At 40.3% G+C, this 23,079-nt stretch overlaps 1 protein-coding gene across 2 annotated transcripts in view; it reads right to left on the minus strand.

The window, feature by feature from the left end:
- CDH6 (cadherin 6) overlaps window positions 1–23,079 on the minus strand; it is a 134,322-nt gene that overhangs the window by 98,975 nt on the left and 12,268 nt on the right. Inside the window, exon 3 of one of the 2 annotated variants that reach the window (XM_043508434.1) lies at window positions 20,975–21,038. The exons of the other annotated variant lie outside the window; for it this stretch is intronic. The gene's annotated coding sequence lies outside the window, so the exon portion shown is untranslated. The remainder of the gene's footprint in view (window positions 1–20,974; window positions 21,039–23,079) is intronic. 2 annotated transcript variants of the gene reach the window in all.

Genomic DNA, 23,079 nt, shown 5'->3' on the forward strand with positions numbered 1-23,079 from the left:
CATTTGTGTTTTCATTGTTCTTAAAGGAGACACATGGTTACTATTGTGAGTAGTTATCTGATCAAAATTAGGCTCAGAAGTTCACTCTCACTGTGGCAAATGGTTTTATAGAGGCATGGGAACAGTTTCATTAAAATGAATGAGGCATGGAGTGGACTAATTCATACTGTTGCTTATACGGTTGTTTGGCTGGACACACTCTGCAAGGTTGGGTTAACGGCATGACTACCATGATGACCGAAGTGCTGGAAACCTAGAGATATAGGACAGGGCCATAGCACCTCTTTGTATATGTGGTGACTGCACTTCGAGAGAAACTTCAAATTGTTTTTAATAAATATTGCATAATATAACAAACTATGGAAAGAGCATACAATCCAAAATAGCTGCATTTGTCTATGCTCATCAGGAAAAGGAAAAAATCATATTACCTTATGCAAACTGTCCCATCAGTAACAAATAAGGTAGTGATAATGGACAACAGAAGTTGCACTGTGATCTCACATAGAGAGTAGAAAGGGAGGGAAAGATCACCTGTTGAGATCAGCTAAAAATCTTAACACATGCCTACAAAGCAAGCTCAGAAGTAACTTTTCAGTTGCTTATAAAATTTATTACTAAACTAGCAAATTATTCTCAGGTTTTTATTATGGACATACACCTCAATGTTTAACTGCAATGTTTCAAAGTCCAGCCATTCTTGAATTATCTACAGGCAAAGAAAAGTGTGTGTGTGTGTGTGTGTGTGTCGGGGGGGGGGGTGTGTGTGTTTTGTTTTTTCTTTTCTTTTTGTTTAAGTCTTCCACAATTCAAAAATGTCTGAACAGAGTCTCCTCGAATCTTTTTATAGTAATTTACCTTTTTAGATCCAAATCCTACAAATACTTATGCATATAAGTAATTGCATTGGAACTATTCCTGCAGAAATATCCTTGGATGCAGGTGTACTTGCAATAACAGGGCCAGTCATGGACAATTTTAGACCAGACTTTTTTTTGAAAGTTATTTTAAAAAGTTAAATCGTAACGGTTTTGCAGCTATAACTGTTTGCTATCAAATGAATATAATATATCTTTGTCCATGCTATTATGAAGTAATATGATTTGTTTGTAACTGTAATTCAATCTTAAATGATTTCCAAAATTTAGAGGCGTGAAGATTTTTGCCTTGCTTTGCATATTTCCTGGCAAGCTAGAGATTTATTCATTTTTCTCACTTCTAGTCTGGTCTGACTCCTATTCAAACTAATAACAAAATATCCACTGGCTTGAACTTACAGGCTTGAGTTCTGTCTGTCTAGTGTTTCTAAGCCCTAGGACACCTACCATCTTGGTATCTTCATCAATAGTGCCACTAGCAAACATTCCCTGGAAGAGACATGAGCAATTAAATGTATTACACCGTTCAAAGGAAGCTGGAAGTACAGGAAATGTACAAATTTTCTCCCATTATAAGTAGTATTTTAACAGATTATCTCTGTGTTCACAAGATGGCTTTAAACATCTTGCTTAATTTGACATTCTTTAATTCTAACAGTCACACTGCTGAACGTACCTTCACACTCGCAAATGCCCTACTGTTAAAGAACACATAGATTCAACCTGCTTCTTATTTCATGGCGATCTTTCCATTCATAATTTTTTTTTTTGCTGCACACATTTCTTTTTAAATGTGAATTTTTCCTCCCCATACTTTTGTTCCATTTGAAAACAGTAGGGTTAGCATACAGATTTTTTTTTTTAAATCATGATTTTATTTTAAGTCATCCCCATTTTGCTCAGCATATTTGTTCTCTTTTAGCTTCTCTTTTGGGTTTTCTTTCTTGATAAATGTATTACCCTAGTCTCCTGGATGTAAACACCTCCTGTTTACCATGGTTTTCTTAAAATTGTGTTTTAGAAAGTTAACTATTTATTTCTTCCAATTAGCATAATACAGACCTTCTCTCTCCACTTGCCTATCTACGTATTGTGTGGTGTATATTTGAGTTTCCATGATTTTAGAACTGTATCAAGCATAAACATTTCAGTTTAAAAAGCTTGTTGTTTCAGAAAGCCCTGAGTAAAAACAGGAGGTTAGCACAGCAGTAGGTTTGCAGCCTAAACTGCATTATCCACTACTATGCAATATAGTCTCTGGTAAACTTCACCACATACAAATGAGAATTCTACAAGTGATAAGTTACAGCACTGAGAGGACTCGGAATGTCAACATTAGAGCTGGTTGAAAGTATTCCCATTTCTCAATGGTAGAAGAGAGCAAATAAAAGAACATAATCCCATTTTTCAATCTGTTCCAGTCCGCATTCCAGCTACATCATCACATAAAAAAAAGTCCAAACTCGTAAGGGTCTGAGCACCCTTCATTCTTATGGATGCTTATAGAGCAAAGAAGACTCAGTATCTTGCAGGATTGGGCCCTACATAACTCAATGTCAAATGCCCTTTAAACAATGGCCAGCTGAACGGATGGTCAACTACATTGCAACCTCAAAATCAGCAACATTTGTCTACATTGTCTGAATTATAAATAAAGAGGATCAGAAGCTCCTTCTCTTATGATGATTATTTTTGTTTTACTGCAGATTAGAACTGTAGTTTTGCTTTAACAAGAAATGATCTAGAGGGAAGGGGTTGTTTTATACCACTGAGTACTACCAGTAACTTGAGTTTCTACCTCTAACACTTCTTTAAAAATAATAACTTAATAATCAGCCACACTGGAAGGATAGACTAGGAGGTGAGGGCTCACCTGTGTGCAATCCTCACCATGAAAAATGTCAAGTTTATGTTTGCTCCAGCCAAATACTTCTTAGTCATGTAGAGTGTGCAAGCACCAAAGTGCTGTAGATTTTAGGTCTTGGAGCTGGCCTATTCATCAGTGTTTCCAAAGTCTGTTAATAACTAGGAACTCAGTGGCTAATTACACCTTTTTCCCTTGTGGTCCATGATATCACACTTTGTTCCCACTTGTGGCCCTATTTTGCATAGGGGCTTGAGTGACCTATACTGTTCTCTTTGAGAAGCTCTCTGTTCTGGCCTAACTAAGCCTGAAGAAAGGACAGGTCAGCCCAAATTGATCAACAGCAATCAGGTCAAGTGAAGCTTCTAAAGGGGACAGAAGGCTTATGCTCCCAACTCCATGTGCATTAATGCATGCATCTGATTCAGGACACAGAGGACATGGGGGTTGTGTAGTTGCATGTTGGATGCAGTGGTTAGTCATAGCCTTTTTATTTCTAGTCCTCTACCACTAGTGGGGGAGACCATTACAAAGTGATAAGTACTTGAGCCGGTCTGCTATTCCAGCTGATAGACCACAATATAAAAAGCATTGCATATGCTGTAATCTGAATCAAATACACACCAATTTATTGTAGGATTTTAAAATGTTTATATTTTACCAAAGAAGTCTAAAATGAAATGGTGGCAATCAGCTATTTTTTTAAAAAAAAATGGACACTGAAATATGGATCATCACTGTAAAGTAAGTCTACAAATCCACTGTAAAGGAGTACTAATTTTTCAAGTTCCTCCCCCACACCCTCCTTAAAAATCCTAATGACACATGGAAAACACTCAGTGAATAATGAAGTTTTTAAGAAAAAGATTATCCCTCCCTCAAATTCAAGGAGAGCAGAAAATAATCTTCTACCAGTAACTTGTAATCAGGCTGATTACAAGATTTTATGACGCTGCTTCCCCCTCCCCCCATCCTAATTTTTATTAGTGTGTTTACCAATTAATTTTTGTGATGTCACATTCTTCAAGAAGAAAATACAAGATGACTCCACTAAAGCAATATGAGCAGAGCAGCAGAGACAGGAATTTTATCTTTGTATCCTGAAATGTGCAAGAGAAAATTCCACCACTACCAGTCAACTTATTTCAAACACAGGTCTGTTTCAAAGGGTTCTCTGGCTCCCATCCCTCCTTTGCTTACCAGCATGTAAAAGAGTAAGGACATGATTTGCTGTTGCCCTACAGACCTTCTTGCATCAGCTAAACTGGAGCAAGGGGGCCACAGAGTAGGTACAAAGCCAGGGCCCAGGAGAATAACACTGTGGGGAGAGGGAGGAGGAGGGGAGGTCTGTGGGCCTGTATGTATATCACTTCCAGAGGAGTCATGGATACAGGGAGCATTTTGTGTCTAGCCAAGTTACTCCTGTTGGAATCCTGCAACTAAATGTAGTGCAGGGGAATGTCAGGGGCAGCAGGAGGTGTGGTCAAGGTAGGCTTGTGTTCCAGTGATTCTGTGCCCCTGCATCAGTCCATTGAAGTGAGGATACAACATTCCTCAACCAGAGCAGGGATAAATCTGTACTAAAGATCACCATGGTGGTAGTGATGTTGTGTGTATAAGAGCTTTTCTACACGGTGGGTTAATCCATACTACCAGGGCCTGATTTCTGAAGCACATCAATAAGTTCATGTTGACCATGCTGGTGCATTCTAATCATTCCCTAATGCAATTTAACATGCAGTAGGCAAAACTTGGTGCACATGAGCAGGTTCTACGTTGACCAAGTGATGTGTAACATGTTAGCACACATTACCCCACAGTGTGGATGAGTCCTTAGAGGAGAAGAGTCTTTCAAGCAACACCAAAAACCTCCTGAAACAGGCTGTATTTTGTGGTTCTACAGGGAGAAGAGCCTAAACAGCATATAATTGACAACTGGAGTCAATATTTTACAAGGTGGTCTCAGATCTGATTTTTAACTCTCCACTTGTAGCTGTATCCTACAAATAAGTAGAATACGTTTAATGAAAATGGATTGGATTTTATGCCTTCCTATTAAAATGCAACATAATGAATATATGAAACCCAATTTTACTTTTATGGACAAACTTTCTATACAAGAAACTTTTTTTCTCCATGGGAATTCCACATTACATCTATTGTTACAGAATTAAAACAAAAACAAAAAAACCCCAAACCAACAGGTACAGGGCCAAATTCCCTTCATTTGCACCTTGGCCTTTCCCTAGACCGTGGTTCCCAAACTTGTTCTGCCGCTTGTGCAGGGAAAGCCGCTGGCAGGCCGGGCCAGTTTATTTACCTGCCGCGTCCGCAGGTTGGGCCGATTGCGGCTCCCAGCGGCCGTGCGTCGCGGCTCCCAGCGGCCGTGCGTCGCGGCTCCCAGCGGCCACTGGGAGCCACGATCGGCCCAACCTGCGGACGCAGCAGGTAAACAAACTGGCCCAGCCTGTCAGGGGCTTTCCCCACACAAGCGGCGGAACGAGTTTGGGAATCACTGGTCTAGACATATAAAGACTTTATTTTTCTTACAAAAGAGTGGATTTAGGATTATTTATTTGTGAAATGTGCAACTTTTTCCAAATATGAACATATCATTGTAGGAACTATTTTTTTTAAACAAGTCCCTAAGAACTTCTCTATAAAAAACACTTATCACTATTACAGTACATTAAAAATGTCTCGTCACCTTTAACATTCTGTCCTCCTAATCAACTATCATTATTTTTTACATATCATAATCAGCTACTGTTTGAAAAGCATTTGGACTGCACGGAGCAATGTAAGTACTAAGCGTTATAGTTATTAGCATTCATCTTTCTTTACTGCACTTTCCTCCTTGTGACCATGAAATCCAGGCGTCGAACGCGAGTGTAAATTTACATACACAAGACTGTGAGGCAATCAAAATGGAGATTGCAAATGAAGGTTACAAATTCTTGTATGTAACTAGTCAGTTGAAAGGAAACCTTGCTGGTATGCTAAATATGATTTAGGCAGGAATTCATCAATCATCAAAACAAATTAATAGGACCCAGGTGCTTTTAAAAAAAAAAATAAATCAGGAGTTAGGCCCTAAAATCCCACAAATCAAAGCGAACAAAACAAAATAAACAAATCACCCCTCCAAGAAATTGTTTGTTTTTAAATAATAAAGTTTGCCTTTTTTTTTATTTGCTGTCTTGTAAGATTCACATTTTCAAGCTTTTTTTCAATCATGAGGGCTAGACACTTATTTTATTTTAAATAAAAGCTAAAATCACATCACTCCAGGAGCTGGTGCTTTAAGAAAAAATGTGAGACTTGGAATAAAATTGTGCGAGCTGGCAATACTGAATGAAATGTGTAATGGACTGTAAATGAATAATAAATATGAAATCCATGCTTTTGGAAAGTAAAAAAATCTAAGTAAAAATCCTCTCCCACCAGTGTTGTTAATAATACCTACCTCTTACACAGTTGATCTTAAAGCATGTATAAAGGAGACTATCATCACTATCCCCATTTTACTGAAGTCAGTAAGTGAAATCCTGGCCCTGTTGAAGTCCATGGGAATTTTGCCATTGACTTCGGTTGGGCCAGGATTTTACTTAATGAAGTTACACCAGTGTAAAACTAGTGTTGAGTTCAAAATCCAAGCCCAGTGACTTCACCAGAAACTATACATCCCTGACTAGGGGTCAGATCATAGCTTTATAGTCTTCATTGGATCTTTGCTGTTACACCAGAAGAGTAAGGGCCTGCATGATTGAGTGCTACATTATTAGGTCACACTTTCAATACTGGCCTCTAAGTCTGTGCTTACAAAATCATGACCTACTGTGCCTCAACCCCCATGAAATCTCGCAAGCACATGTTTAAAGGGCACACTTGAAAATGTGCTCCAGTATCCTTGGGTATATTTAGTGTAGGTCTTTCACCTGCATGGCTGGACAATAGGAAAAGTAAGTTTGCTCCTGTGATCAACTTTTCTTCTGAGATGCAATTAATAAATGGCCCCTTTAAATAACTCCACGTTCCGAACAGACCCTCAGATATTCAGGAATCTCTCCCGCTCCTGTATCCTTGTAAATCAGAATCTGATCTGGCATCAGCATTTGTTTTATTTTTTTTCCTGTACTGATGTAATGATCGTGCAGTGTAGCAGACTGACAGCCCTGCGGATTGAAGACCTCTATTTATGTTTCCTCACAATATCTTGCATAGGTGCTACAACCCTGTTCTGCGTGTCTGGGGCAGGAGCGTGTCTGGGGCAGGATGGTAGCTCTGTACCCCAGGCTTTTCAGTTATTATCCTCTCTGAGACTGCCCTCTAAAAGGTGCTAATAAAGGCATTTGTGATATGGACACTTCTGCATTAAGAAATAGATTGAAACCACTAACTGCTTTTACATAATCCCCTGAACAGCCATCAGCTGGTAGTGGCTTTTGGTCATTTGCATCTGAACTGGCCTGCATGTGAGCAGGGGACTTGGTGGTAAAATGCCTTGTGTAGCCTATTCCTACTCCCCATGTTGATATCTGTATATTGAATAATGCAAAATGCCAGCCAGCAAGTCAGGTGCTGCCATGTCACCACCGAGATTGGCAGAATACAGCCTATTAAAAGATTGGCAGGTGAAAGCAGGCTGTGGGGTAAGGATTAGAAACTGCTCCTGAAATGGCTTTTAAACAATGCAGCTGTAAATTTTAACAATGTCATTTAAGAGCCATTTAAGAGTGTGGTGTCCTCTGCTTCCCCCACCCAGAGGCATCTGCCAACTGACAGCACTATGGGGAAGAAGAAACTGCTCTCTAAAAGTCTTTTTTAAAAGACTGTTAAAAAGAAATATCACATTCCCCATAAACCTGTTTAAACAGCCGTTTACTCCTTAGTCCACCTCTACACGCATTCCCCTGACAGTCTCTTGTATTTTTCCTTCTGCACTGGCAAACTGAATGGTGACGCAGTGGTATGAGACAGGTTGATGTCATATACGACTTGCACTGTGCAGAAGCCAGGACAAAGAGCCCAGCTCCTGTCTCCAGTAGAGCTGGTGATGCTGTTTTAACTTTTTTAGCTTTTTCAAAGGCAAAAAATGCAAGTATCCAAAGTCACACTTCTACTGTGAGGTTTTCTTCCTCCCTCTTCCTCCCCCCCCCCCCCCCCGCATTTAGTTATGACACAGCTATATGACTGATAGACTGAGGGCCACAGTGGCTAGCCACACTTTTGACTCTGGGGCAAAAGAAAAAAAAACAACCTAAACAACCTGAGCAAAGTTGCGCACTTACACCTTTAAGTACTTGGATTGCACTCCATTTGGGTAGTGCAAGGGGCTCTGAATTCCAGATGTAAACTTTGTTAATCCAAACTGAGCACACACACAAGGAAGTCTGCCACTCTGAAAAATGTGTTCTAAAATCTTCTGGGCATTTTTAGTCAGGAAGAAACAATGGGGGGGGGGGGCAAATTTTCCAAACCATCTTCTAACTTTACAATTGTAGGGCCAGATCCTCACTGTAGATTCTTCCAATTATGTCAATAGAGCTATACACTGAGTTACACCAGTTAAGTATTTTTTTTCATGTAATTATCTGCACACTCATAATGTGCACAGGTCAACCACTTTTGTAATGGGCAATGGCTGCTTGACTGCTAATTTGGGGGTTTATGCCTATGCATGCTAAACTGCAGGCATAGATTTTAAAGCTGGATTGAGATGAATTTTTAGTTTCAGACTTTCTTTTGTATTTTGATTTCAAATCTCCCTCCCCTCCTGAAAAGTCTGGGGTTGTTTGGATCTAGGGTTTCCTTTCTGCCCATTATAAAGATGCAATGGGCATCTATCTGCATACTTTAGACCCAGGTTCAGATTTTGGTATTTGAAGTTAGGGTTTTGATTCAAGCCCATCTCTAGCCGAGACTGAACTGGAAATCAGGCACATAATATCCCATGTACTCCTTTGAAAATGTGGCCCATATGGGACATTGAAGTGCACTGGTGTATGGTAGAAATAAGTTTACAATCAGTATCCAAAGCTTGGGCTTGGGTCTGTGGAAAGCCAATGTTCCCAGAATTTTTTATCCAGTAGTTATTCTGCTGAGAGTGAAGAGGTTGTATCTGTGACTGCAAAGTGACATGTTATCAGAGTCTGCTGTAGAATGAAGTCAAAATTGGCTACAGGATTTGGTTCTCCTTGATGCAGAAATCAACCAGAGAAAGCTATAAAATATCTAGGGATGTGGGTTTGAGAAGCCTATTGTCTGATGTGGAATGTGTATCAGTAAAACAGGAATGCAGCCTGGTTTCGAACACTCTGGAGTTTGAGGATTAACAAAATATGGGACATTTTCTAACCTCCGTTCTACCCATGAAGACAGTGGAGTGTGTAACTGAGGGCAGAATTTAGCCTGAAGAGCTCTACGAGCACATTTCTTGACCTTCACACTGTTTCCCAAAGGCTCTTTTTATGCGCTTTTTGCTTCTCTCTCATTTTATAGTACACTTCTTGCAATTTTGTGTTCCGCTCTTATCCTGTTTCAGTATGATGCCCTTACACTGGGGTTGATCCTGCACCCCTCCACATCAGGCACTCTCATACACTGCTACAAGCATGTTATGTACTTTGGGTCATGCCTTATTAAAAGGGAATCTACAATCCCGCTGTGTGTGGAAATCCCATTGACATCTGTTGGGAGTTTCACAGTGCAGAGATTTTCTGGATCAGGCCTAATAAGAAGGAATTAACTAAAGTACAGAATATATTTGTAAAAATAAATGCATTTTAATTGACCAAAGCATATACAACATATGTTGCTTACAAGCTACAATTAAACAGTTAGTTTAGCCACTCTTTTTCTAACAACATTTTCTGGTCAGCTAATAATCCCTGAACCAAACTCTATTTCTGTAAACATATTTGCCACCTCTTTGGGCTAGAGACTATTTTCCTAGTCCACTGCCATGCACAATCATGACTGGGGCATGTGGGCACTAATGTAATATAAATAATTATCTGCAGAATAGTTGGAATGAATAATTCATCCTCCAGGTTGATCATAAACTGTTGGCTGGGGCTGTTTGTTCATGTTGTGTGATTGGTCAATGAAGTCCACATCATATTGCTTCTGCTCAACTACGGAGAATTTTTAAACTGGAGAAGGCAGATCACAAATAAACCATGTGACTAACTTTTTCAAAAAGGACAAAACAGTTAACACACTAATAGCAACTAAAATGAAAATGCTATGAATACTGAGATGTTGCATTATTGTGAATGGAAGGGGAGCTTCTCCCCAGAATCATGAATGGGATGTAAATTGGTTTGAGCCATCACAAATGGGAGGGGAGCTGCCTATAAGACTCTCTATTAAGATCTGGTGCACATTATGAAAATGGTTGGGAACTTCACCAGTAGATAACTTCTCCATACACATTTCCTATTGCTGATTTACTTTATGGGCCAGATTCTAAGCTGGTGTAAGTCAGCATAGCTCCCTTGAGGTCAATTGAACTATACTGATTTACGCCAGCTGAGGATCTGCCTCTATAATTTGATAAAAAATTATTCAGAAGCACAAGAGAAACAAACTCTAGAGCTCTGCTAAATTCTGAATCTAAAGGACTTACTCCTCACAGATATGCTTAAAGTTCCTGATTGCAAAACACTTAAGTACTTAGTTTAAGACCCAATGAAGTCAGTGGGACATAATTGAATTTAAGCATGTGCTTAAATGCAGTCCAACCAGGAGAATATTCTGATTGCAATGCATGGAGATAATCACATGACCACTCTGAAAGGAGAATATAGACCAAAGAAGACAACAAAAATAGAAACACTTAATTGATCACTTTCTGGAAAGCCAGAAGTAATATGAGAAATGTCCCTTATAATGGGATTAATATTAATTTCTTCTTTGAAGAAGAACTAGCCACTTCCAGACCATGGATCTAGTGTTTAGAACTTAAAGCCCTTGAGCTCAAAACAAAACTAAGCTGTTGATTAAAAGAAGCTGCAGAATCAAAGCTAAGAGTTCAATCAGGGCCATGGAAAACATCAGTGATGCTTAAACAACAGCATCTCCTTTGAATCTTTTAGTATTTCACTGACTAGTGAGACTCAAGCGACCAAAATATTTTTCTTACTGCAAGCCAGTTGAGCTACCGACCTATAGTAAACACTCTCTTTTCCCTTAGCACAGCAGGGTATGACCACTATGTCTAACCCATAAAATAAGCATGAGCATTAAGTCCATTGAAGAATAGATAAGTGGAAATAAATCTTTCTGTGCAGGACCTGAATTTGAGGGGGTCTGGGACATGGGGACATTAAGGTCTTTTTAAAATAAAGATCTGCAGAACTGGAAATTTAGCATTTTTCTATTTCTATTTTTAGAAATGTATATAAAAAATAGCCTTGACGCAAATGGGCCGTATTCTGCTATTACACAGCTGCACTCCTTTACAACATATATAGAATTATTTTGGTTTTCTACTGGAGCAAATGAGCACAATTTCGCCTAGTATTGGTTCTGGGGTTTAATTCCTACTCCCTTTCTATCTCCACCCAGCAGCTGCAGGTCCAGCTCAGATCTTCCCCACTGCTTCTTGGTAGTGGAAGCAGTATTCCCCCAAGCGGAGTCTAGTCTGGTACCAGGCCAGTCACTGACACAGATTAACTAGTTGCACAGTATAAATTATGACCAAAGGAGAAGGGAATTGGTCTCTGGGATTCTCTGCCAAGTAAATTTCAGTCATGTCTGTCTAGATTCCATTCTCTAGAATAACATTTGCTGGATGCAGTCAGTTCTTAGGCATGCAAAACTGGGGCCCAATCCTGGTAGGTGCTGATCATTCCAAATTCCTATTAATTTCAGCAGGGGCGACATGTGCTTGGCACCTAGCAGGAGGCAATTCTCATTTTGCGCAATGTGGCCCATCACATGATGGCAGGGGCTAATTCTTCTCCCACACAAGTCCACAGAAGAGCTCTCATTTACTTCAAAATGGGACTGGGATCAGATTCTGAAAGAGCAGTAAAACAAAGTGTGCTTGAAATGCGCAGATGAGTATTTGTTTTGGATGCAGCAGAAAAATAATAAATGAAACTGTAAACCTGCATAAGGTCGATCTTTTTCCTAGATGCAAATTAAGATTTAAATATCAAAAATTATAGGCTTCTGCTAATCCTTCTTAGGCAATCATAAATTGTTAATCAGACTATAGGCACTGTTGTTTAATACCAACTTTAATAAAATAGCTGCCTGCAGCAGAAAGACAGTTGGAATTCTGACTCTATAAAAGTTTGGTAGCCTCGTCCACATTTTTATAGCTTGAGGCTCTCAGGCTAACATTGATACCAACCTCTTTGAAATATGCTCATTTTTTAGGCTTCTAAATTATTAAATGCCTTATTAGTGGAAAGATTAGATGGGGGGAGGGGAGTCATTTCTGTATGAAGGAAAATGGATTAGAAAAGGAAGAAAAATTAAGGGAATATTTACATTAAAAAAATCCAGCTCTGCCGTTGATATAGAGAGGTAATTTATAATTCATTTAAGAAATGAATCCATCAAATTATATCACAATGCATGACAAATTGCTGTTGTTGAGCTATCCTGCAATAAATTACAGAGAATCATTCCTGTCATAGTGAAACTTCTTTATGACTTAACCTTGTAGTGACATTGCTTTTTTTTATTATTATCCCCCTATTTTCCATAGGGCTTGACTATCGTGAAAAATATCTCTAACTACCATCATACATTAATGGGATGGAAAGTTTCACCGGGTGACAATCATGATGCCTATCAAAAGGAAGCTGTTCTGAATATTTAAAAAATGTCTTCCCTTTATTTACTTGTCAGTCAGGTGAACAGATTTTGGATTAAAAAAAAAAATCCTTAAATACAATGCATTTTTTGCTCTATGTCCAGAGCTGCTTGTTAGCAAATGCTAATTGTTTGCCTTAATATGCAACACAAAGCACACTCATTGCTTTGAAGTGCTTATTCATGATGCCACAGATATTAGAGTGTATTTCTTAATTACAAAACAGGACAATCCCTCCCCCACATTCTGTGGCTCTGACTGGTTTCCGTAACCAGCAAGATAATCATTTTGCCACACAGAAGCAGATAAGAAAAAAATGTAAACAATTTAAAAATCCATTTTAATTTAACAACAAATTGGGAGCTGTACTTTGTGCTAAATTAGCACTGAGAGCCTCATATCCATGCATGGCAAGGCTCCTTGTTCATTACTGCTTAATTAATCAGTCATGTTTCCATTTAAATGAAAGTTTTCTCTCTCTCCCTATCATCTCTAATATCTCATTGCAGACAGCACATCAAGTTAATCTTGCTTGCATTAGAAAGTTACTTCTGATGGCTCAACTCTGTTATTTACACTAACTCATTTTAGAGCCCTGAGCCTAAAATTTGTATCTGCCTCCAATCTTCAAAAGGTCCCGGACATCCATGGATTTGCAGGGCTCTACTCATCTTTTGCTAGTTTGTGGCTGAATCCTGTTTGTTCTGTTCTTGTGAGTTATCCTACTTGAGTCAATGGGCCAGGAGCCTGAGAGAGGCAAACAGTATATGGCCCTTGATGCTCCATGTAAGGACAAGCAGTCTCGTTCTCAACAAGCAGATGTCTAATGAATTTTCAGAATTGTGACAACTCTCCACTGCAGTGTATCATCCCTTTTGCTTTTTGGTGACAGGACTGTGTCCCCAAATATAGGGCTCGTTAGGGGGTCATTTTTTAAAAAAAGAAAAGAAATCAAACAATAGATAAGCACATAGAGGTTTAGGGAAAGAACAGCAACCAGTAAGTAAATAAGAAAAGATGAAGGGAGACAGTGACTGAAAACATGCACCCTAAATGCACTTCATTCCTTCTTTATTTCTTTGGGAAAAAAGATTTATTGTGTTCCCTTCATAGAAATCAGAGATGGAAAAGATCTGTTAGGTCATCTAGTCTTTTTGGACCATACTGACCTGGCTCCAGTCAAACACAGTGTTATGCTACCCTTTCTGAACCTGCGGTCTCTGACAGCAATCTACAGTACGTGCTGTACATTCATGGACTCAAATTCTAGGGAGTGGTTTCAGATTGTCTTGTGCCGCTGCAAGCCCTGAATGCGTTCTGAAGCCAGTTACTGAAGTCTTCCTCCTAGATGGCACCACAGATTAACTAACCGTCTTGTGTTCTGACCATCAGGGACTGTCCCAGGCCTTTGTAAGATAGCAGACAGACAATAGGGTGCTGAGGGCAGGAAACAAATCTACAGCTGAAATGCTGATCTCTGATGGAAATTTATTTTTAATGTCTGTCTTGTTAAATTTGAATACATCAGTAAACACACAAAATACTTGCCTATTTAATATTAAATGAGCAGTCATAAAGCTATAAGCAACTCCTGGGAAATCCTGCTGTGTAAATTTGCTCTGTTAGGGTTCAGTGTAATATTTCCCCTGAAAATGATGATGTGTGCTGTATTTTAACCTCCTAGATTTGTGACAATCAGCTTCCGACCTCACATTTACCAGCCTGGTTGAAATTACAACCTGTTGCTAAGGAAAATTATGATACCTTAAAGTGAATGAGATATCTGGCAGCTTGAAGCATATCTAACAAATGGATTACAGTAAATTAATGAGGCACCATTTTAAGAAATCCTGCAAAAGACATCCTAAAAGTGTTAAAATATGATATTTCATTTCACAGCAGAATAAATTGTGTGTGGAGACAAGTGGAAGCCTGGATTATTTTTTTTTTTTTAAAAGGGAAATAAAGCCCTTTCTAGAAATCAAAGGGCACTCTTTTTTTCTGACAGGGAACAATTGCCTTAAAAGCAGTAAACATTTTCAAAGAAACCTGAGATCACAGATGGCTGTAAATAGAGCCATTGCATGTAAATATTAATAAATAAGATACACTGCGCCCAATTTTGCCCTTGGATGCGTTACTCTTGAGGGAATTCTGCACCACTGTGCAATGCAGAATTTTGCAGAAATTAATGTGTGCACAGAATTTCCTTTCCCCCACAGAAATGGGCTGCAATGCTGCTGGTCAGCAACAGGGGCTACTGGACCTGGCAGAGCCCAGCTCACACAGAGAAGCCACTGCCGGGGGACGGGGGCGGGAGCTAGAGGGTTCCTAGCAGCTGCAGTTCCCAGCATGCCCTGAGAGAAAGAGATGGCAGCACACAGGAAACTCCTTGGAAACCTGGGACCAAGCATCAGGCTGTTTCTCCCTCTGGATCCCTGGGCTCTGAGGGGGAGGGGGGCAGATATCTGGGCTGAGTGGGGGCATGGCTGGGCTTTGGAGGGCTCTTGGATATTAGGAAAAACTTTTTTCTCTAGGAGGGTGGTGAAGCACTGGAATGGGTTACCTAGGGAGGTGGTGGAATCTCCATCCTTAGAGGTTTTTAAGGACCAGCTTAACAAAGCCCTGGCTGGGATGATTTAGTTGGGGATTAGCTTTGAGCAGGGGATTGGACTAGATGACCTCCTGAGGTCCCTTCCAACCCTGATGTTCTATGATGGGGGGGGGGCGGGGAGCGGGTGTCTGGGCTCTGGAGGAGGGGAGCGGGTGTCTGGGCAAGGGGGTCCCTATGACTGGGCTCTGGGGGGAGGTAGAGACACAGGAACTGGGTTGTCAGGGTTTTTTTTTTTTTTAACTCTCTACTCCTGGGGGAATATGTGTGTGTGTTACAGACATATTTGCTGACAGGTATTTTGAATTAAATTACCAAAATAATTGAAATTGGTGCGATTATGTAGTGTTATTTTGACAAATAAAATTTGCAGAATTTTAAAATACTGTGTGCAGAATTTTTATTTTTTTTTTGCACAGAATGCCCCCAGAATAATGTGTGCACACAGCTTCCATTAAAGTCTAAATGGAGACATGGGCATGTGAAGACCACATCTGGCCCACTTTGAAGCTTCATACACATGTCCAAACCTCTAGCTCCTGAATATGTCTATATTCTAGAATGGAACCCCTACTACAGTCAGGCAAACCCTTATAATATATTGTTCTACCCCCACCCAAATATTCTGTATGTCTTCTATATTTCATTTCCCTGCCCCATCACTGCTAATTAACAAGGGCCACCTCATCCTTGCAGATCTGTGGTGAGGAATCTGACCCCATGCCGTGCAAGTTGTTCTACGGGTTCATTGGGGGTATCACATTTAGTAAAGTTTTCAGTGAGTTGTTCTCATTTCTAATTAATTTCCTCCTCCTTCCCAAGTCATTATTTAGTGATACCACATCTAGTGTTTTGGAGGTCACAATATGGTCACCATAGAAGCAATTGTGGTGGTGTCACACATTGTATTGCAAACTCACGAGAGCCCGCCAGTGAAGCAAATGAGTAGCCCTGTCAACTTCAGTAGGACCACTGATGTGCTTAAAGTAAAGCATGTGTGCTTAGTGTTGTTCCAGATCTGGGCCTGGCTGAAGGAGGCCAGAAAGTCCAGCAGCATGAGGAAAAAATTCCTATGTTTACAAAGGAAAAGCTTAATAACCAGCAACGATGGGAAAGGAAATACAGTAACGGTTATGTACACTTAAAAGGAGTTTTGACAAAATATACAATTTTGAAAAATTATTTGGCATGGCTTTCATTGTCTAAAAGAGCAAGGTTAGTGGACTCAAACCTTTCTTCTGAATCTTTTCCCTTGCAGCGATGACAGCTAAAGTGAGCTCTCATTTCACCAAATTGTCATTTCATGAAAGGGATTCCAAATGTGTGTATTCCTCCTCTGTGATTTTGCCGAATGTGATCTGTAACTCTGACAAGGAGGAAGTGGGCTTTCTCTAGCTCTTATTACTGCAGACCTGTGTGTCTAGTAGGTTGAGCGCACAGCTGAGACAGCTACTTTTTAGGACTAATCCAGCCCTACCGCTATCCCATTTAATCTGTCTGCATTTACACTACTTTCAGTGCCACAGTACCTGCATGCTAATGACACACTGGCCCTGGACAAGTAACCTCCCTGTGGCTCAGTTTCCCTACCTGTGCAATGGAAATAGTACATGTGTGTTGTTGTAGCCATGTCAGTCCCAGGATATTAGACGGACAAGGTGGGTGGACCAACTTCTGTGTCCTACATCTGGTGAGACTTTTGGGGATGACGTTTTGTTTCTTGCATTTGCTCAGGAAGTAGATGTTGCCATTAAGGTTTTTGCTTCTTGTTTCTTCATGTTGTGGCATTTCCATTTCAGATGGCTAAATTGTATATCCTCCACTGTTGTGTGCAGTGAAGTTGTAGCTGTGTTGGTCCCAAGATATTAGAGAGACTAAGTGGGTAAGGTAATAGCTTTTATTAGACCAACTTCTGAACAATTACCTCACCCACCTTGTTTCTCCCATAGAACCAATAATGCAGACCTACGTTACAGGGACATTAAAGTGTGATTGTCTTGATGTGCAGGAGAGAAAGGGTCATAACATGACTCCTTGGTCTGCTGCACTCAGCCTGCACTGCATGCCCATAATGTAGCTTGGGGAGGAAAAGAGCGGCCTCTAATATGTCTAATATGTCCTCAACCACCCCCTCCCCCACCCACACATAAAGTGGGCAAAGGCTTGACTCCACAACCCATCCTGCTGGCCAGCGCAGATGGAGAAGTGATCAGTGCCATTAGATAATGGGCTCAGATCTCTACCCCCAAAAAGTAAAGGGGGAGTAGATTATGACTCAGTCAAGTTCCTGGTCTGCTCTAAACCTGGTCAAAAAACAGGGAACACTTTCTTGGATACATCTTTCACAAAGCTTTCGTACTTTTCAGCTAGTATTGGAGCTAGTACAAAAAAGGCAAGGTATTTGTTTTTTGTGGAAAAAAAATTAGCCAACCCCCCACACTTTTAATTTTTAATTTTTGAAATTTTTTGATCAGCTCCAGTTTGCTGCAGGAGCAGCATAAATGAGCAGAACAGAGAAGATGATCAATTGGATAGGGTGCTACCATGAGATTCTGCTGACCTAGGTTCAAACCCAAGCTCTGCCCCTGACTTCCTCTATGACCTTAGGCAAACTCTTGGCTTTTCTATGCTTAAGCATTGCCCATCTCACAGAGATGTTATGAGGATAAACACACTGAAAGATTATGGGATGATCAGATAGAACTTGGCTTTGTCCTGTGTCAGAGACAATACATAAGCGGACTCCTTAGTATCCATACAGCACTGTGAAAATACAAAGCAAACTATTTGCTCGAGGATAGTACTAATTTTCTTTTCTTATATTTGTAAAGAAATTACTCATTTTTAATCATTAATGCCAGCAAGATGGTACTTATCAGAAATCCTACAATAATAAGCCACTGTGCACACAAAAAGAAAATTCAGTAAGAAAACAGATTTCACTTGCAAGCTTCTGGAAGAAATTAAAGTTAGCAATGTGCTTTTTAAAAATATATGATGGAAAAATACTCTGATCCCTTTCAAGATGCAAGTAAGAACATTCCCCCCTAGGCTATTACTTTTGTGTTTGTAGCTGGGCTCAACCAAGTTTAGTCTTAGAATCCTGATTTAAATCCTCTTGATCACAGCAGAGTATAGGCAGCCTAACCAACTTTAATGCAGAACAGATTTTTGTTTCCATCTCCTTATGGAATACAAAGTGAAGGCTCCTTCATATACAGATATTTGCATCCCAATTTTCTTTTTCTTCATGTTAGATCTTACCCTTCACACTAAAGCTGAGCTCCATGCTAATGATCATGTTGATTGAACAGCATTTGTTGTTTTAGTAGCTATTAACTGATGGATGAAGTGCAGCATTTGTGGATAGGAGTCTATCTTCCACACAAATAAGCACATACCTGCAATACCTGTGGAAGCTCGACTAGTGTTTAATTTCTGTGCTAATTTTCGATCTCCACTGACCCTTATCCTAGGTCCTCCTGCTCTGGTCCCATCATTAGGTGCAAAAGTGGAAATGCTGGAAAGACACTACCTATTACTGCAAAACTATGTTGTGGTGTGTCACTAGGGAAGGATTGGGAGGAGACGGTGGACATTTATATTGCAGTTAAATGTAAATCACATGGCTACAATTAAACACTTTGTGTGTATATGTAACCTAGCAAAACAACCCCATTAATCCATAATATATCTGCCCACCATGCCAAAGCAAAGCCACTATTACACAGGGTACTTAACACAGGAAGGTGAGCAGAGTTCCTGAATGGGAGCAGATGGAAATGTATATGCTATGCGTCTGGCAGAGCGTGGGGGGGAGGGATGTCTGGTTTGTGTCTTTCAGGGCTGGGAATGCAGTATCTGTGTAATCCTGGATTGCTCACCTGAGTGCTGTCAAGTGTTCTGGCTCTATCACAGTTAAGTCATCACTTCTTTGCTAAAACCACCTTTTTTGGGATGCTTTTTGGGAGAGCAGTGGCCTTGCAATAACTCAGAAAGGAGACTTAGGTTTAGGCTCTCCATGCTGGGAGGGCTACCCTGCCAGCTAGAAGACCCATGAAAAGGAAAGACTATTTCATATCTCTCAGCATTACCTAGGGTGACCAGATGTCCCGATTTTATAGGGGTCTTTTTCTTATATAGGCTCCTATTAACACCCCCCCCCACACACCCCTGTCCCAATTTTTCACATTTGCTGTCTGGTCACCCTAGCACCCTGCAGCAGATTTAGAGAGGTAGGTTCCTAAAAGGTAGACCTGCCTGGTCACTCCTCTGAAACACAAGATGACTGCTAAGATGTAGGCTCCTGAGGGAGAAAAATGACTGGTGGTATGGGAAGATCCTTGCGGTTGTAAGAGGCCTCCAGTAAAATGCTTTAGGTTTTGGAGAGTTTTAATGAACAATCTGTATAATCTGAGACATTCTCATCATGGGACACCCTCTGCAACAAAGTCATATTTCTGTTTATAAACAGCCTTCGACACCCAGTGCTGGACAAGATATACAAAGGAACCGGTGCTATACCGATCAGCTGAAGACAAGACAATACTGACAATTGGCAGCACCCAGTGTAGAGACCATGGCTCAATTCTGCTGTCAATTAATCCAGTGTAAATTTAAATTAATGGAGCAATGCTGATAAAGGCGTGATCGGAATTAGGCTGAATACTGGGCTAACAGGAGAAGGACAAATAGGAGGAATGTAAATGGACTAGAGAAGCTTCTTCTTACGCCCACTGAAGACAATGGGAGTGCTGCCATAGCCTCTAACAAATGTAGGATGGGCCCTAGGAAAGGAGAAGAGAGAAGGTTTCTAAAATGAGATTTATAATGAAAGTAAAACAGGATGGGGGAGGAACCCCAAAAAACACAACTTTTCGTATTGTTTTCAGGAAGTGGTTTCTAATCAAGTTCTAATGCAATGTCGCAAACAATACAATTGACAGATAACTATTTCTTCTGCAGTTCCCTTGTTAGCATAATGCTCCTGATGCTTTGCATTTATTATGCATTATTCAATTTTTTTTTTATTTAACTGAAATAGGCATTGATGATCTGCTTTTGTGCCTTTTTTGTTAGGCAAATAAGACAGACAGCAGCTGAGTTGAAACACTATTAAAAAAAGAAAACCCTACATTTCAAACTGAGTCACTTCTCTATCCTTATTAACCAGGGATCCTGATTTCTCCAGAGCCTCAAAATGGGCTGCCATGACTAAGCAAACCAGCTTCTGCCAGATTTTATCTTGCCTGGAACACATTTCTAACCAATATTTAAACTGCAAGTCGAATCCTGCACAGAGGCAGCAGAAGAGATTGATTCACCAGCATGCAGAGCTGTTAATCTATTCTAATTCATAATTTCAGGGACTCATCCTAAATATGGTAAGGTATACAGCAAAGGAACAATGCATGGCACTGCACAGCAGGGAAGATTAATCACAGCTGAGGCTAACTGGCTAGTTTTTGAGAGTTGTGTGGCTAAGTGATTACAAAAACTAAAAGCCCTTGAGCAAAGCCGCACACCTACGCTAGCTATCCTAGTCTTCAGGGGGTTAATTTAAGAAATCTGTCAAGGACAATAGCTTCAGTGGTGTAGTCCCTCCATGCTCCCTCTCACGTATAATAATGGTAATCAAAAGCCACCTTAAACCATTTATTTTTTGCATCATTACAGCAGACTCATTGAAGAAATTACCATCATTATACAACATGCTGTGTACTATCACAGCAGGTTGCTCCCAAAGTATTTTATCAACGTTGTTTTTACGGATTTTAGTTGCTTTTTACCTTTGTAATTAGTCATTTCTGGCGAGATTCATAAGCAATTTTTTGAGCATCTTGAGCCTTGGCACTGGGAAATTCCAATAGAAACCAAATGTCAATGCAGACAGCACACCAATAAGTCAGGCAAGAGCTGGACAACACTGTCATTTAAACATGAACAGAATACCAATGCTCTCCTATGCATGGATTATTAAATCAGCCCTGCTACTATCGTGGAGGCAGGCATGGATTAAGTGATCCAACAGAGATCCCATCCAAATCTAACCATTCCTCAAGTCTATAACTAAGAGAAAATCAACATGTTGACATCATCTCTTGCAAGATGAAAATAAATTTAATGAACTGAGTGGAAGGAGGATCGGGGAGGCTCAGGAGTTGAGGGATGCATCATATCTTTGAGTTGCACATTAACTTAATTGCTTGTAGGGGCTGCCGTCTGTGTATGTTCTGCTAACCATTCAGAAGTTCTACAAATTGAAACATTTTCCAGCAGAGAAAAACATTTTTCTTTAATGGGAATGTTTCCTTTCAAAGAAGTTCTCAATTAAATATATTCTGAACAGCAGAGTGCAAAACGCAAACTTTACTTTTCAAAAGGGAAAACTATCTTTAGCATCAGATTACTACTTGCAGGGGGGAGCTGTGCAGGTGGAGAAGAGGCAGAAGGTAGATGCATATTTCTAACGGTGAACAACCTGGTAGAAAAGGATGACTGTGCCTATAACTGTAACCTTTGGAGTGCTAGTACGGAACTATATGAGAGCCATGAACTGGTATGAAAGCTAAAATACCTAGAGCAGCATTCCTCAAAGACCACGCTGTGGACCAGCACTGGTCCCCGAGATCTCCTGTCCATAGTTTAGGAAGGCAAAAATCTGTTCTCTGGTATCAAAAAGGTTGAGAAACACTAAGCTTGAGAGACTAATAAATCCCCTACAGGGACCCCAGGTTGCCAGATCCTGAAATGACTGCAAAAATAATTGCAAGGAATTACGCTAGATTAAATCAGTGTCATTTTCCTTGAAAATGTATTGCTACTTCGGATAGTTTGCTTCCCCCCTCATCTCCAAAGTTAATCACAAGCCAGCAGAAATATGTCCAGAAAGATTGCAATGCAGTGTAAAGTCACAAGCATATGAGATTATATTTTTACAGTTGCCCTGGAACTTAACATTGGAGAGGAAAGGGGGAAGAGATTCCCTGAAATATTTATTAGCACATTTGGGCTGTTTAAGGAAACTATCCAATTAGTTCTCTGCTGCCAGGCCTATTAAAAAAAAAATGTGTTTTATCAGTGAAGAAGGAATCTACTTAATTTAGATCTCCAGCTCTCCACTCTCTTCACACATGAAAATGTATTGCCTCAATTGCCTTTAAAAGGAATTTTTTTTAAAAAAATAGGGATGCGCCAGTACCATCGCATTATACTGCTCATGAGCAGCTGCTAATCATATTTATGGATTACTTAAACTAACATGCAAGCACCTGCACCTGAAACTGACTGCACAACCCATATTTCACTATAGAAAAAAAGCCTTTATCTTGATGGGGAGAGTTATGTTTATTTTGATTAAAACTAGGGACTCCTACCCAAATTCCATCCTGAATTACAATAGTTCCAAGGTGCCATTAAATATGGTCCCATGAAAGGATGAACAGAAACAATGCTATATATGTATTTACATACATCGCGGTGTGTGGTCATTAACTATTCCAGAATTGGCATCCTTTCCCCTTCCACTTTTGTTTCAATAACTGTAAATTGCACAAAGGGCTGACTTTACACTCAGTAAGCAATCTGGCTACCGGATACTCCTTTAAGGGTTTGCCCTCCCCCTAAATGCTAGGGGTCAATGAAAAAGGTGCCTCGTTGTCTCTTTTTGGAGAAAAGCAGCAGCGCGGGGGTCAGGCCGGGCGCAATGTTGGTCCTTAAACTTCTTGATCCTTGAATGTCAGCGGGAGTCAGCGAGGGGACCATCCACTTGCACTTACAAAGCACTGCGTTTAACTCGCCGTCAGCTATGGCTTTTATTGCAGCAGCGACCAGACTTCTTCCCGCAGCCCCTGACCGCCACAGGGGCTGCTTAGCGCCCGCTACAACTCTTTGC

The sequence above is a fragment of the Dermochelys coriacea genome, chromosome 2 (assembly GCF_009764565.3).
Source record: "Dermochelys coriacea isolate rDerCor1 chromosome 2, rDerCor1.pri.v4, whole genome shotgun sequence".
NCBI classification, from domain to species: Eukaryota; Metazoa; Chordata; order Testudines; family Dermochelyidae; genus Dermochelys; species Dermochelys coriacea.